At 46.5% G+C, this 14,239-nt stretch overlaps 1 long non-coding RNA gene across 2 annotated transcripts in view; it reads left to right on the top strand.

The window, feature by feature from the left end:
* The window catches only part of LOC115943573 (uncharacterized), a 34,675-nt gene that overhangs the window by 7,984 nt on the left and 12,452 nt on the right, over window positions 1–14,239 (top strand). For both annotated transcript variants that reach the window (XR_014148665.1, XR_014148664.1), the window contains exons 2-4: window positions 1,881–1,975; window positions 2,518–2,800; window positions 5,270–12,724. This is a non-coding gene — a long non-coding RNA (uncharacterized LOC115943573). The remainder of the gene's footprint in view (window positions 1–1,880; window positions 1,976–2,517; window positions 2,801–5,269; window positions 12,725–14,239) is intronic.

The raw sequence follows: 14,239 nt of genomic DNA, 5'->3' as shown, positions 1-14,239 counted from the left end.
GTCCTTGGTGAAATTTAGAAATCTTTCTCAGAATCCAACCTGCAACCCAGTTGTTAGTACAGGTCAATTAATGAAACACTTAGTGTGCATCTACCATGTGCCAGGCACTGCACTAGCTGGGGGCACAGACATTTAGGGCTCTGCTTATCGGGGCCATTTGGCCCAGGGAGGCATCGAGGTAAGGAAGAAACAACTGGGTCTAACACAACTTTATAATTTTCATTGTTCTTGAAATTTGAGAATAAAATTTCCTTCTGTTAATTCTCTTGTGATAAAGTAAGCTTATATATTAATATGTGCATAATTATTAATCTAAGCACACTTGAATGGTACACTTCAGAATTAAATTATGAAGCACAGTCTTATTAATGCAGAAAGAAAATGGATGGGCATGCTGACGGATTTAGTTACCTTTTATAAACGCTGAATTGGCTTCTTGAATTAAAATAATCATATGTGTCTCTTGAAAAGATATTTACACTGACAGTTTATAAATGCTAACTAAATTCCTTTCAGACCAAGCAGCCGCCAGGTCCCTTAGACTTGGAGGCATTTAATTTAGGAAAGGTGAAGTTTAAGATTAATTAATCATTTTAAGTTATTTTTTTACATTATTTATAATGTTTTAGTTAAGTGCTCCAAAGAACAGCCAAAGTCATCTTTTTGCAGGGAGCATCTTTTTAATGTTTTCTTTTTTTTTTTTTTTAAAGATTTTATTTATTATTTGACAGAGAGAGAATGAGAGAGAGAGAGCACATGAGAGGGGGGAGGGTCCGAGGGAGAAGCAGACCCCCTGACGAGCAGGGAGCCCGATGCGGGACTCGATCCGGGGACTCCAGGATCATGACCTGAGCCGAAGGCAGTCGCTTAACCGACTGAGCCACCCAGGCGCCCCTTTTTATGTTTTCAAATCTGTTATTCAAAAGCCGTGTTTTTGGTAAATTTGGATGTTATGTCTTTCCAGGAGTACTTACCACCGTTTTGTGCACAGTCTGATTTTGATTTTCGTGGTTCTGAGTGGATTCGTGTCATTGGATCCGAGACACTGTTTCGGACCACTTTTCTTTTCTAAAGACCTCTTGGCATGAAAACCTTTCAGTGGATGTCCCACATCCTCTTCCTTTTAAGCATTTCCTTTAATTTGACCTTTCTGATTTGAAATTCTAGTGTTTTAAATTCTTTTTTTCCACCCAGTCAGCATCCTGTGGGCGTGGGTGCTGGAGAAGCGGGGTATGTCTGCCAGTGCATACAGTGCATATAGGGGAGGCAGGAAAGCCCAAGGAGAGAGCAGAGGCTTCTCCAGCAGATGGTGTGAACCTCTGCACAGTGGCCGAGAGGCTCTGTTAGTTTCCTCAACAATAACATGGAAATAATAATACCTGTCTCGTGGAGGTGTTGGGGAGATTGCACAAGATCATATGTGTAAAGCGTCTGGCAGGATGCTCGCTGCTCAGAGGAGCCAAGTAAAAGGTAGCTAATAATTAAATCCGAGCGGTCTTTGATTTTGTCGTTTTGACCCAATATTCCTGTTAAATATCTACATTCGCACCCTGTATTTTGCATCAGTATCTGAAACCACACAAAAATTAACTGTGCAAAACTATATTGATAAGCATATATTAATGACCCTTAGTGCTTAAGTAATTCTGTTTTGATGACAGTTTTTAATTCAGGTGAGAAGGTAGGCCCACCTCTGTACATGCCCACAAAGTAGGGCAGAATGCATCTGCTTGAAGTATTACTGGAGTCGAGTTCCTGCGAATGCGTGGGCACTGCAGAATGGACTTTATACTTTAAAGGGACTAAGAAAAGACCAAAATGTTTTGCAAATGAAGTGATGCGATTTAAAAAGAACAGCCACTATTTGTCTCTTTTTTCAGACCTGTCTCTGTTTGAAAGGGCTGGGCCCGGCTTGGATGCCCAGACTCGAAAGTTCCCTGAACCAGGAGAACCATGTGCGAAACCCATCAAGGAGGTAAGACTTCCCCAAAACCCAACTTCATTGTTTTTCTTGGAGGTGGAGAGAGCGGCTGTTCAGAAAACTTTGCAAGGTTTCTGGGAGTTGTTATGAATTGAAGGTCGTTCCCTGGACTGGATTCGTAGGAGGCACCAGAGTCCGCCCGCCAGTCAACGTGGAAGCAGATGTGTGCTGGCGATCCCGAAGCCGAGGAAAGAAAATCTGGAAGAAAAACTCACTTGGCTTGCTTAGTCTCACTTTGCATCTCTCCAGGCTGTCTTTCCCCCGATTTCCACTAGAGGGCACCAGCTACCAGCTGTGCCGGCGCTCCACGTAGGGGTCTTTACTGATCCTGGGCCCAGGAGACAGTTGGGGCCTGCTGCAGAGACTCCGGAGGAGTCTGGGTCCAGTCTGGGGCTCAGGGTTCCCTCAAGAGGTGACCCTTCAACTCCCTGGAGAAGGTGGGGCCTGTGAGAGCGCTACACTTCAGGACTGGGATTTCAGAAACCCCAGTGAGGGTTTTTTGATTTTTGATCTTCTCTGTCTCTTTGTTTCTAAAGGGCACTGCAGGGATGAATTCTGTTGGATCCCAGGGCTCTGGGGACTATATTTCCTGAACGCCAATCGCCAGACCCCTCCAAACACATATGTCCTTCTGGGAGCACCAGACTGGAATATTTGAAACCAGAAGTCCAGAAAATCCAGAACAGATGTTTTCCCTGAAAAAGGCAGGCTCTGCGTCCCAGAGCCCTTGGGCCTCCCTGCCCCTGGCCAGTGTTGCTCCTGCGTTGGCCCTCTTATGAGTGAGGGGGATTACTCCTGACTTCACATTCTCAGGAACAGGTCAGTGGTTCATGGTGCCCTAAGTGGGCTCCCTCTCAGCATGCTCTGTAAGCTGCAGGATATGATGAATGTCTCCCAATCCTGCCCTGCTTGCCCCATTCTTTGTTACTGCTGGCTCTGTGTTGGAGGACCTAATTTTGAGCGACCTGCCCCTGTATAAATTACTTCTGCCACTTGGCAACATTTACTGAGAATAACCGGGAGCCACATTTCCACTGCATTCTGTGTCTTACAGCAATATGTTTTGCACATATTATGCCTTTGGCTACTTCCACAACCATAAGGCATGACTCTTACCCTTCCCACCTCACAGATGAGAAAAACAAGGCCCATTAACGAGTAAGTGCTGGCCCCAGGACTTGAACTCACATAATCTGATTCAACAGGGAGTGCTTGTATTTTTTTTTTTCAGGCGTTGGCAGCAGTAAGAATTTATTTGGGTTTGACTCCAGGGAAAACCTTCAGAATCCTTGAGCTTCACATGGGTGTGTGTTACGGGGAGATTATGACATCCCCTCCAGACACTCTTCAGAAATGGCAGCATGTATTTTTCCTGGACTGGTTGAAGGGCATCCTTCCTTAAGGCAGGAGGATGAACTGGACGAGCCCTGGAGGTGGCTTCTAACCATTCTGTTCTGTAGAACAAAGCCCCCAGAAATAGACAAACGGGTCCCTTTTACCACAAGAACATCTGTGGATAATTGTATGAAAACAAGCTATTTCCAGGCTAATTAATAACTACCGTGGAGTCTTTTAGGAGGTGCTCATCTCGGTAATAGATTAAAAAATTCTATTTGGCTTAAGACCTCATTGTTCAGGAGCTGGGCGGCTGTCCCGCGAGAAGAATGCAGTTCTCCCCGTGGCCACAGGGTGGCGGAGTGACCTTAAGCTTCTTTCTCGCCTTTCAGTCTCAGGACAGGAAGCAAAGCTCTAGTGAAAATGAGCAAAATGGAGCAACTAGGAGCGTGTTCAGAGTGGCATGGGCTTCACGTTTATAACCTCTTAAAAAGGGAGCGGAAAGAGCTCTGTTTCCAGAACGTCAGTGATGGGACGTAGTGAGGAGAGGGGATGCTGGCTTCTGAGGTCGTAGGAGAGGCTCTCGGCGTGGAGGGGCCGAGGGCACTCCTGGGCCCTGTTACCTGGCAGATGTTGCGTGGGCTCCGTCCTGCAGAAGCCCACTTTGGGCATTCCCAAACTACTGCCTTCCCCTCTTCTCTCTCTGAACTTTCTTTCCTGGGGCTCTGCTTTTAGAGATGTCTTGTCCCCAGTTTTTACTCATTCTGTCTTAAAGGGATGGTTTAAGTGCCATAGAAAACGGGGGGAGGGAGTTAATGCACTGTCCAACGGGCTACCAATCCCTTTCTGAACCTCAAATTTAGACATATGTATCTGACATGAGTGGCTATAGTTTGGGGAATGGGGAGGAAATATTTAAATGAGGGACTGATTTGGGCTCTGGGTTTACAGGCACCACGCGCACACGCGCGCGCGCAAACGCACGGCGGGAGCATAGATGCATCTAGACTGCGTTTACTGCGTGCCTACTCTGCGCATGTGCTGCAGGTGTGAGCCGCTGTCGGGACGCTGCGCGCCTCAGTAGGCTCCCGCAGCAGGGCGAGCGGGCAGGAGCCCCACGGATCCGGCTGCTGCCCACACGGAGACTCTGGGCTTTCACGTCCTGCAGCCCAGCCAGGCTCCAGATGCCGCTGTCTAAAGACGGCAGAGGTTCAGTGTCATTAGCTCTAGTCTTCTTAGCAAGATTAGCAGAAGCAATGTTGAATTTCAGTGTGGGACCGGTTTCCACGCACATCTTGAGGGATGGAGCAGCCTGTAACATTTTTCCGTAGCAGTGATTAATATTCATTTTCTCACATTTGAGGCTGTGGCCGTGTGTGTGCACGCGTGCTTGCCTGTGTTTGTGGATCAGACACACGCACACGTAACACGCACGCGCCCTGGTGCGGGGAGGCGTTGGGGCTCACGTTTCAAGACAGAGGCTGGATGTAACAGCTTTTTTCCTCCTTCCGGGTGCGCTTTCGCATCAACAGTTATGCCATTCATTTACTAATCTTTTATAGATAGTCATAGAACACCTACTGTGTGCCAGGCAAATTAAAATGAATCAGAGTCATGCTTATTTTTGGAAAAAGGCAGACCCCAGGGAATCCATCCTTTATTGGGTAGGGAAAAAGCGGTGCCGGAGCCCTGTGGCTGAGGATGTGGGCTTGGGGCTGCTGCCTGGGTGGGTTTCGTGGCCCAGGCTCTTCCGTCTGTGCATCATTCACTCACGCTCCTCATCCAAATATGTGGGTAATAGTAGCACTCACATCACTGCATTGCTGCCAGGAGCAAATGAATGCATAGAAGGCTTTGCACCATGCATGCGGGAAGAACCCAATAAATACAGAGCCATTACTAGTCTTCCTTTCTCTTTGTGAACTAAAGCTTCCCATGATCCTCTTTTCACAGAGATCTCGCCTGTGCTTACGGACTAGCTAATGTGGAGACCGAAGGTGAACTGGACACAGCTGTTTCTGTTCCGGAAGCTGGGGACGGCTGGGGAGGCATGTCATCGTGGCCACCGGGGAAGGGGTAGGTGGTGACACGATGACCTCAGAGATGAGCCCATTGCTCTGGCCAGTTGGGCATGGGGTGAAGATGAGGGACAGCTGCTGTGGCCCCTGACTCTGAGCGGGTTGCCTGCCTGGGAGCCACCATCCTTCTGAGGCATCACTTCCAAGGCTTTTCAGCAACTGCAATCCCTTAAGGAGAATAAGCTCCTCAGAAACAAAGAAGGACTCTTCGTCGGTCAAGAGGAGTCTAGGGCATCAGGGAATCGCCTTTAGAGTCAGTCTGAGGTCTGGTTTCTGAGGGATCCCCAGGTCATGGAGCCCCTGTGTCACCTTTTAGGACTCGGTGGTCAGGTCATGCTGGTGCCCATGAGACAAGATGCCCCTGACAAGTTCGTGTCTGCACATTTTACACCCAGAGCCATGCCTCACCCAAGTTCTTCCAACTTCATGCTGAAAGTGTGTGGAGAGGAACCATCTGCTTCATTCCCCAAGCCCTGAGTTCCCTGGGTCGAGAATGAGTGACCCCAAGCTCTCAGAGGAGGGTGGACCAGCTCCTGTCAGGGAGGCTGCAAAAGGCTGTGAGCTGAGATCCACTAGGGACCTCATGCTGCCCTCACCCCAGGACTGTGGCGGCTAATGGGCCAGGGGGTGGTCTTGTGGTAGCTCGGTGCCAGAGAGGGGGGCGGGGGCTCCCTAAGTGTTTGCTGGGAGAGAGATGGAGAGAATGCAAGAGTGAGCGTCAGGGCCCCACACCGGGCATCAGAGGGGCAACGAGATACCGTGGGAGGGGTGACACTAGGGATCTGAGATTCTCTGTTAGCTTGGTGACCTTGAGTAGGCTATTTCACCCTGTGGGGCCTCAGTTTTCAAATCTGTAGAACAGGGAAGAAGAAATGCTGTTGCCTCCCTCACTGGGCTGGACCAATGTCAGTGAGTCTGGCTGGTGTGTGCAGGCAGCTGTGGTCCTTGAAGAGGGGCTTCTCCTTGGGGACTGGCATTCATGAGGTGTCCCCTGTCTCTAGCTCTGCCTCTCAGGTGAGGTGTGTGCGGGTGTCCACAGCCCATCCGTCCTCATCACGGGGCTAACACATGCCCTTTCCAGGGCCAGGGCCAGGTCAGTTTTGAAGTCATGAGGCTCTGACCTCACCGAACTTCTCCCTCCCTCGCTGTCCCTCCCACCTGTGCTGTGCTCCCTCGCACTGGGGTGTCTGTGGGACACCTCACCTTTGCCGACGCGCTTTCCTTCAACCAAACCCCAGGTTTCTCAGTTTCTAGGACTGGCCGTCCAGAGGACTGGGCAATATGGGCATCATGGTGGTAACACCGTAACCACCCCCCTCAGCTCCCGTGCCCACCCACAGCACTGTCTCTGCAGTGCCTCAAACGTAAGGTCTGCATAAAGAAAACTATTAGGGTCTCATGACAGGGCCAAAGGGGCCAGAAATTCCCTTACGCTTCAAACTATTCAGGAGGCTTTGCCCTGGTGTCGGCTTTGCTGTTGTGCTTTCCCCTCCTTCACCCCCATTGGAGCTTGTGGTGAGGACACCTACAGCACCCCCTCTCTCTGGACTCCTCCTCACACCCCCATGCCCTCGGCACCCACACTGCTTGTCCCTCTGCAGGTCAGGGGGACAAGGGACCTGGACAGGTTCCTGCTCCCAGGTCTGGTAGGGTTTGGGGTTTGCAGCATGACTAAGCTATGTCACCATTGACAAGGGGCTCGTAGGCTGGTTGGGGACGACAGACAGGCTTTAGATCTGGCCTCATTCTTGCATCTGTAAAATGGGTTTAGCTGGGTCCCTCAGTTGAGCAACACCAACCATCCTGGGTGTTCCTCAGATCCACTGATGCCAGACCATCCTGTGTCCCCATTGGCAAGCGTCTACTGAGCACTTCCTACATTCCCAGTACTGGCCTGGGTACTGGGGGGATTTGCAGTGAACAAGGCTGTTTTCTCCATGGGGTTTCTGGTCTAGTGGAGAAACAGAGGAAACCTAAAACTACATAAATTATTATATGTATTAATGTGGCAATAATTACATAATTGTTATCCTCACTTCCGTCCTGTGGCATGCAAGGGTGCCGCTCCTTCGTGGGAAGCCCTGGGTCTGTCTTCTGTTCATGAGCCCCATTTGCTTATTTCAATGTGTTCATGCAGCCCTTCTCCACCAGTGTTCCTCTTGGAAACCCCAGAACACATAAAAATGATCTGAGTGACAATTTTCTCAACTCTGCCAAGGATCGTTCGTAACGAGGACCACTCTGGATGCAGAGGAGAGAAGCAAATCCACTACATACCATGGATGCCTTAGGGCACTGGACTTTTTTTTTTTTCTCTCTGCTTTTTGTGACATGTTCTTCCATTTTTCATCTTCTGAACATTGGTTTCTCTCACTGCCTCCTCTGAAACTTTTATTTTTTAATCTCCCTTCTTGGATTATTTCTTCTATCCTTTATCCTCCAGAGCACAGAGGAAGAAAGAAACACAGCACAGTGGTGGGGTACTTTCATTGGTGATGGGTGATGGTTTTTCTTGATTTGAAGATCTACACACAGAGGAGTGGCATCTAAGATAAAACATGTTGCCATCAGCAGCCAAACAGGACTTTTTTCAGGTTAACCTTTAAGAAGAAAATAAAAGCCATCGCCCCATCCCCAGTGGTGGCTGACTTTGCTAATAGAACAAGGTACTCCTGGATGGCAGGGGAACCCGGGCAAAATGGCAGCTGGGCAGAAGGAGGCGTTCTGGCTGATGGTGGTGGGTTTCGCCGACTGAGTGTGGGAATAAGAGGCTCCGGTCATGAGCAGTAGCCCCTGGGGCCACTGCTGTGCCTTTTTCTCCTGACTCCTCTCTGGACCCCCGACTCCATTTGGCAGGGGCATAAACCCCATTCAGTGTGGGCTGAGGCTATGGTCCCTACTCACTGTAGTCTGGGGTCTCTCTAACCCTGGGTGGGGCGCTTGGAGGACAAGGAGCTAAGTAGGACTTCCTTCCAAAAATGCCCGGCCCAGCTGTGACTTTGGTGCTGAAAGAAGTTTTGCAGGTTGAAGACAATGATTTGTTATTGTTATTGTTTCATATTCATCAAAGGCCTGCAATGTGCTGGACGACATTGAAAAAGATTCGTGGTGGGTAAAATTAAACTGAGCTCAGAACTGGCCTGGTGCCTCCGGGTCTGGCAGGCCAAGTTCTGGCGTCTTCTACTTGTCCAGAGGAATGACCTCAACAAACCAGGAATGAGAAGCCCCCACCAACATAGCCCTGCTGATAATTCTCCTTAAAAAGGGCATTCATTCTCATCATTTTCCCTGCCTTGGGTTAAAGAGGGGACAGTGATATGGTTACCTTCAAGAATGAAAGATCCAGGGAGGGAAGGTGACCCAAAAATGTAGCAAAGCTAATCAGTGTAAACAACATCTTTGAGCCAAATCTATGACATCAGTGAAGCTGGGCTTCAGTCCTTCCCTCCCTAAGGGGGGTGGGTTCCTCATTCTCCCTCTCCCTTCAAGACCACCTGCCAGGAAATGATTACATTCTCATTCCAACTAAAGAATGTTTAAAAAGAGCTGATAGGCCCCAAATGAAGGGATGGAATCTGAAACCAGTCAGTCTAGAATTACCTGGTCTGCACTTGTGAGGTATTCTTCCTGAGTCTCCTGAAGCTCCCCAAAGGAAAGTAACCTTGCCACAACCAATCTACTCTCTGCTGGTAAAACTTCCTTGTCTCACTCTCTTCTGCCTATAAAATTTGGTCATGGGTTGGGTTAGAATGACTCTAGGTCACCCACCAACCTCATGAAAATGTCCATGGTACAAGGTAAACTGTAAAACAACACACAATCCCCAACCCTGTGGTACATCCCTCTTAGCTATTATTTGGCTCCAAGTTACCCAAGGCTTGGTGAAAGAAATGTCATCCTTGAATCCTAAAGAGTTGAGTATGCTATTTTCTCTCATACCTGCTTATTTTATGTCTAAGAACTGTGGTCCTGGAAGCTGAAAGTGTCAACAAAAAAACAAAATCTTAAAACAACCTAAAATACAATGACCATCATGGGGAATGTTCCAATTAGACAAGATCATTCATTTAAGACATGTACTTGAAAGCAAGGGTTCCTGAGTTAAACAGACAGAATGGGATACCTATTTTAATTGGTATTCATAAGCTTCCCAAAGGCTTTAAGATTTCAAAATAGCTTTTTTTGAAAGATTCATTGCAAAAACTAATGAAAAATTAAAGACACAAGAGGTATCTAAAACAAAAGATTATAAGGCTGTCATGACTCCTACTGTTCTTCTCTATCCTCTTTTACCTTCATACTCATTCCACTTATCCTCTGTCTAAATTGTCTTTCCATTCTGAAGAGACTACACAACCATAAACAAAAGTCTACCACGTTAATGACCTTAAAGATGCCCCCCATATTTACCTTTGAAGGAGCACTCCCATACGGACCCATCTAGGATGGATGGAACTCTGAGGGGTTTTCTGGTAAACTTCTATGTCGTTCCCTTAAACAGCTAAGGGAAACTAAAATTAAAATTAATGGACAAGCTTACCAAGTTATGGCAGCTAATAGAGCCTACGGATGGGATCCTTTGCCAGTGAAGGGTGAGAGTTCTTACCAGAATTTCTACCTGTAGTGCCCAGTCAACAGAGGAAAATAAAATTTTCATGTGATCCCTTCCTTTTCAAATCCAGACCCATTGGATATACGGACAGCCGTTACCTTCTTGTTCGTCTTGTTTTGTGTACTGATAATTTGGCTTTGATCAGGCTGGGGGCCCCAAAATATGACCAGACAGAAATGTGGTTTGCACCCCATTTGTGACAATCTATGTGTGGACAGAGCTCCATTTGTGGTTGGGGTCCTACCAAACTGTTGCCAGACCTCAGGGGAATTGTCAAAGTCTTGCTTTCTTCTGGTTATCTTTGGGAGTGGCTCTGGATCTTGGGAGGGTAAGGTCTATACCCTCTTTGGGCTTGCCTCTTATATCCAGGGCAGGTTATTTAATATTTCCAGGAACATTTACTCTTTGTCTCGGGTTTCCGCCCGAGAAAGGATTTTTTTTAGGTACCTCTGTGGTCAGAAGTCAGCCAAATGGGAAGCTGATATTCAGAGCCTGGTAGAAATATTTTTCTCCCCTAAGCTAAATGTATCCAGGGGGTGAGGGAGGACACCTCTGAAGCCTTTTTGAAAGGATTTACTAAGACATTCCAAAGACACACAGCTCTAAGTCCAGAACATAGAAATAATGTGGTTTGATAGGCCGATCAGCTCCTTGACATAATTTAAGCTGCAACCCAATTCTTTGAAGAATTAAAAGCAACTGTCCTTATCTTACAAATCTTGGCAAAACCAGAAATGCAGCTCTAGAACAATTCAAAGTCCACCTACCTTTTTGCCAATCGCAGAAATTCCCCTATTTATCTGAAAAGGCTTGTAAATATTGTAAGAATTCTGGCCTTAAGAAACAAAATTCCTTCCTGAAGCAACTTGCATTCTTTTATTTATTTATTTATTTTTTAAAGATTTTTTTTATTTATTTGACAGAGAAAGAGACAGCGAGAGAGGGAATACAAGCAGGGGGAGTAGAAGAGAAGCAGGCTGCCTGCAGAGCAGGGAGCCCCATGTGGGGCTCGATCCCAGGACCCTGGGATCATGACCCGAGCCGAAGGCAGACGCTTAGCAACTGAGCCCCCCAGGTGCCCCAGCAACTTGCATTCTTTCCCCATGCCTTTGAGATGTAAGTGCTCCAGCTGGTCTTCTCCGGGAACTCCTATCTGGGTCACCTCTTTGAAATATGAATTTCAGGGAGGAAATTCTTATGGCAAGGAAAACAAAAGGAGAAAAGATGATTTGGAACTTTGGTGAATGCAAAAACTTAACTGTCTTCTCCACAAATACTAGTAAAAAGCTGTTGCCACAGGCCAGGCCACCTTAACTTATTCCATCTGCCAGAAGCACAATTTGGATCTAACCTCTTTTATAACCAGTGTTCTTTGTATTATTTTACCTGATTCATCACTAGAACTTTAGAATGGAATCTGTAACATCTCTGTTTGTGTCTGTCTGTAGGTTTATGTATGTTTCTCTCTCTATATATGTTGTAAATGTGTGATATTTTCTACCTCCAGATGGTATGACTAAATTAACTGATAGACGAGCTCTATTTAATTGATTCAAAGATAGCTAGTTAATAGGTAGGAGGGGCTAAGGTGCCTAACAATTACCCTATGGCATTAAATGTACCACACGTGGGATGGTTTACCGTTTAGGCCAGTAGGCTCAGCCCTGGCTGAATATTAGAGTCATTTGGTAGGGGAGGGTCTTTTAAACCATACCAATGACTGGGCCCCTCTCCCGAGATTCAAATTTAATTGGTCTGGTGGTGGGGAGGAGAAGCAGCATTGGTGTATTTAAAACACTCTCCATGTGACTGCAAATGAGAAAGCAGAGCTGAGAACCCCTGCTAATCAGGAAGGCCCGAGAGAGGGGCAGCAAACACAGGGCAAGAGTTTCTCCAAGGACTGGGTGACGGCTATGACTGTGCTTACTTAGAGAAATTCAATCTTAAGTCCTGGGAAGTAGAGCAAATGAATTAACTGTGCTCCCAGGGAAGAAAGGGTATGGAGTGGCTGGACCAGCTGAGATTCCGGAGCTCAGGAACCAATTTACTAAGGCAGTATCATTAGGGTAGCCCTCGAAGGTATCTAGTTCAGAGAGAGACCCGGAAATGTGGGACTATTCCAGTAGCCCTCAGGGCCTGACCTTTGTTTTTCTTCACTCCCTGGCAGTGGTTGGCTTGACTGGAGGAGCCATTCTCCAAGAGTCCAGAGGTGCCACGGAGGAGGGCCCTGGAAGGGGGCAAGACCATGGCATAGGGCAGACCAGGGAAAGAGAATCTGAATCTTTGGAATTGTGCCACCAGCATGAGAATCCTCCCATAGCGTGGAGAACATTGGGTCCAGATCTCAGAAAGCCGTTCGTCTCCCTGTGGCTTCTCTCCCAGGGCACGCTGCCCATGCCTCCACTAGATGAATCCCATCAGGATAGGGCTGGTTATTCCCCAGTGTGTCCTCATTAGCATTGAAAGGCCCCCCGGCAGTTTGAGAGGGGATCTTGTTCACCTTTGTACCCAAACCCAATGCTTAACACAGAGCCAGACATAATAGGTGTCCAAAAGGATGGGACCCACGACCCCAGTTTGCACGAGACTAAAGGGATGCCCTGAATGTGGAACTTCTCGTGCTAAAATGGAGAGAGTCTTGGCAAGCTGGAACGTGTTGATCACCTGGAATCTGAATGGACAGTGCCAGTGACACCTCAGAAGCAAGATTCCAAACTGGTGAGTGGTTGGCTGTCCTAAGGCTTCAAAGCTGCCTTGGATAGTGTTGGCATACCCTGTCTGGGGGGTAGCTGTCTTCCTAAATGATGTCTCTGGCCTGGCATGAAGACCCTACCAAGGTCACTGATCCCACCCATTACTTCCCATTTCTTCTCACGCTGGAAAAGAAATTATTCCAACTCTATGGGTGTTGGGGGAGGGAGAAGGGGAAACAACAGCTTAAGTCAGAGGCTGAGAGTCTTCAGAGATAGATGGGATATTTACCTCTGCTTCTGAGAAGAGAGGGATGTCTGGAAAACAACATCTGGCTACAGAAATGGTACAGAAGAATGACACTGTACTAGGCACAGTACATAATAATTATCAAAATCATAGCTACTCTCTTTGAACACTTGTGTTATGCCAGATGCTGTGGTAAAACATTTTTTTTAAAACATTTATTTGAAAAGTGTAGGAAACATAAAAAATTAAAATGTCCTTTAGTCCCAATTCTGAGATGGTAGGTGTGGTTACATAAAGTTAGACAGGAGAGTTCTCCTGCCTTCGCCTGGCCACCCAACGTGAACACAGTTTGGGGCAGGTCCTTCTTGACTTTGTCCAGGTAATGCAGATACATCCATGTCTGTGTCTCGGCAGGCGTATCTTTACAAGTGGAATCAGCTGGTCTGAAACATTTAGTCTGCAACTGTTTTTGTTTTGTTTTTAGTATATATAGACAACCTTCTTTCCAGATCATTGGATATTGATCTTCTTTGTTCTTTTTACTTCTGCATAGCATCCAGTGTATGAATATGGCATAATTTTTCTACCTCTCCCTTATTGGTAATTTAATTATTTCAGGTGTCACTAATATAATCATTACAGTTACAATGCCACAATTAAGCATTTTTACATCTCTTTACATATGTGTACAAATCTTTCTGTTGAATACAGTCTTCTGAGTGGGGGTGTCTGGACCAGAATTCATCTACATTCTGATCTTCATAAGTATTACAAAATTAACATCTGAAAAAAATCCAAAATTACCAGCTTATATTTCCAACTCCACTTCTCTACAACCATGCCATTATTGGATGTTATCATTTTCAAAAAACCATTTGCCAGATCTATGAGTGGGAAGTGATATTTTCCTGAACATGCATTTCGCTGATCATCTTTTTGATCAGAATCTAAGCATCTCCTCATTTGTTCATTGGCCATTTAAATTTCTTCTTCTGTTCATATCCTCTAAAGGGCTTATGTTTTTCTTATAAATGTATTACAGATCTTTTTGTGTAAGACAAACACTTTGAGCACTATTATCTTACCTGTCTTACTATAGTTTTCATTTTTCAAATAACGTTTTAATTTGATTTGATAAAATCTGTTCATTCATTGCAGTTTTCTCTCCCTTCATTAGACTTTATGTGATGGTACCATTCTTGCTAAATTCTTCTCCCATATTCTTACTTTAAAATAAATGGTGCAAAGGGCCAGGAAAAATCTGTAGGACCTCAGAGATATCAGTAAATAGGG

This window comes from Leptonychotes weddellii, chromosome 9 (assembly GCF_054177405.1).
Source record: "Leptonychotes weddellii isolate Sample4059 chromosome 9, ASM5417740v2, whole genome shotgun sequence".
Classification (NCBI taxonomy): Eukaryota; Metazoa; Chordata; class Mammalia; order Carnivora; family Phocidae; genus Leptonychotes; species Leptonychotes weddellii.
The sequence above is the reverse complement of the archived record's forward strand: the minus strand, read 5'-3'. Positions and strand labels throughout refer to the sequence as shown.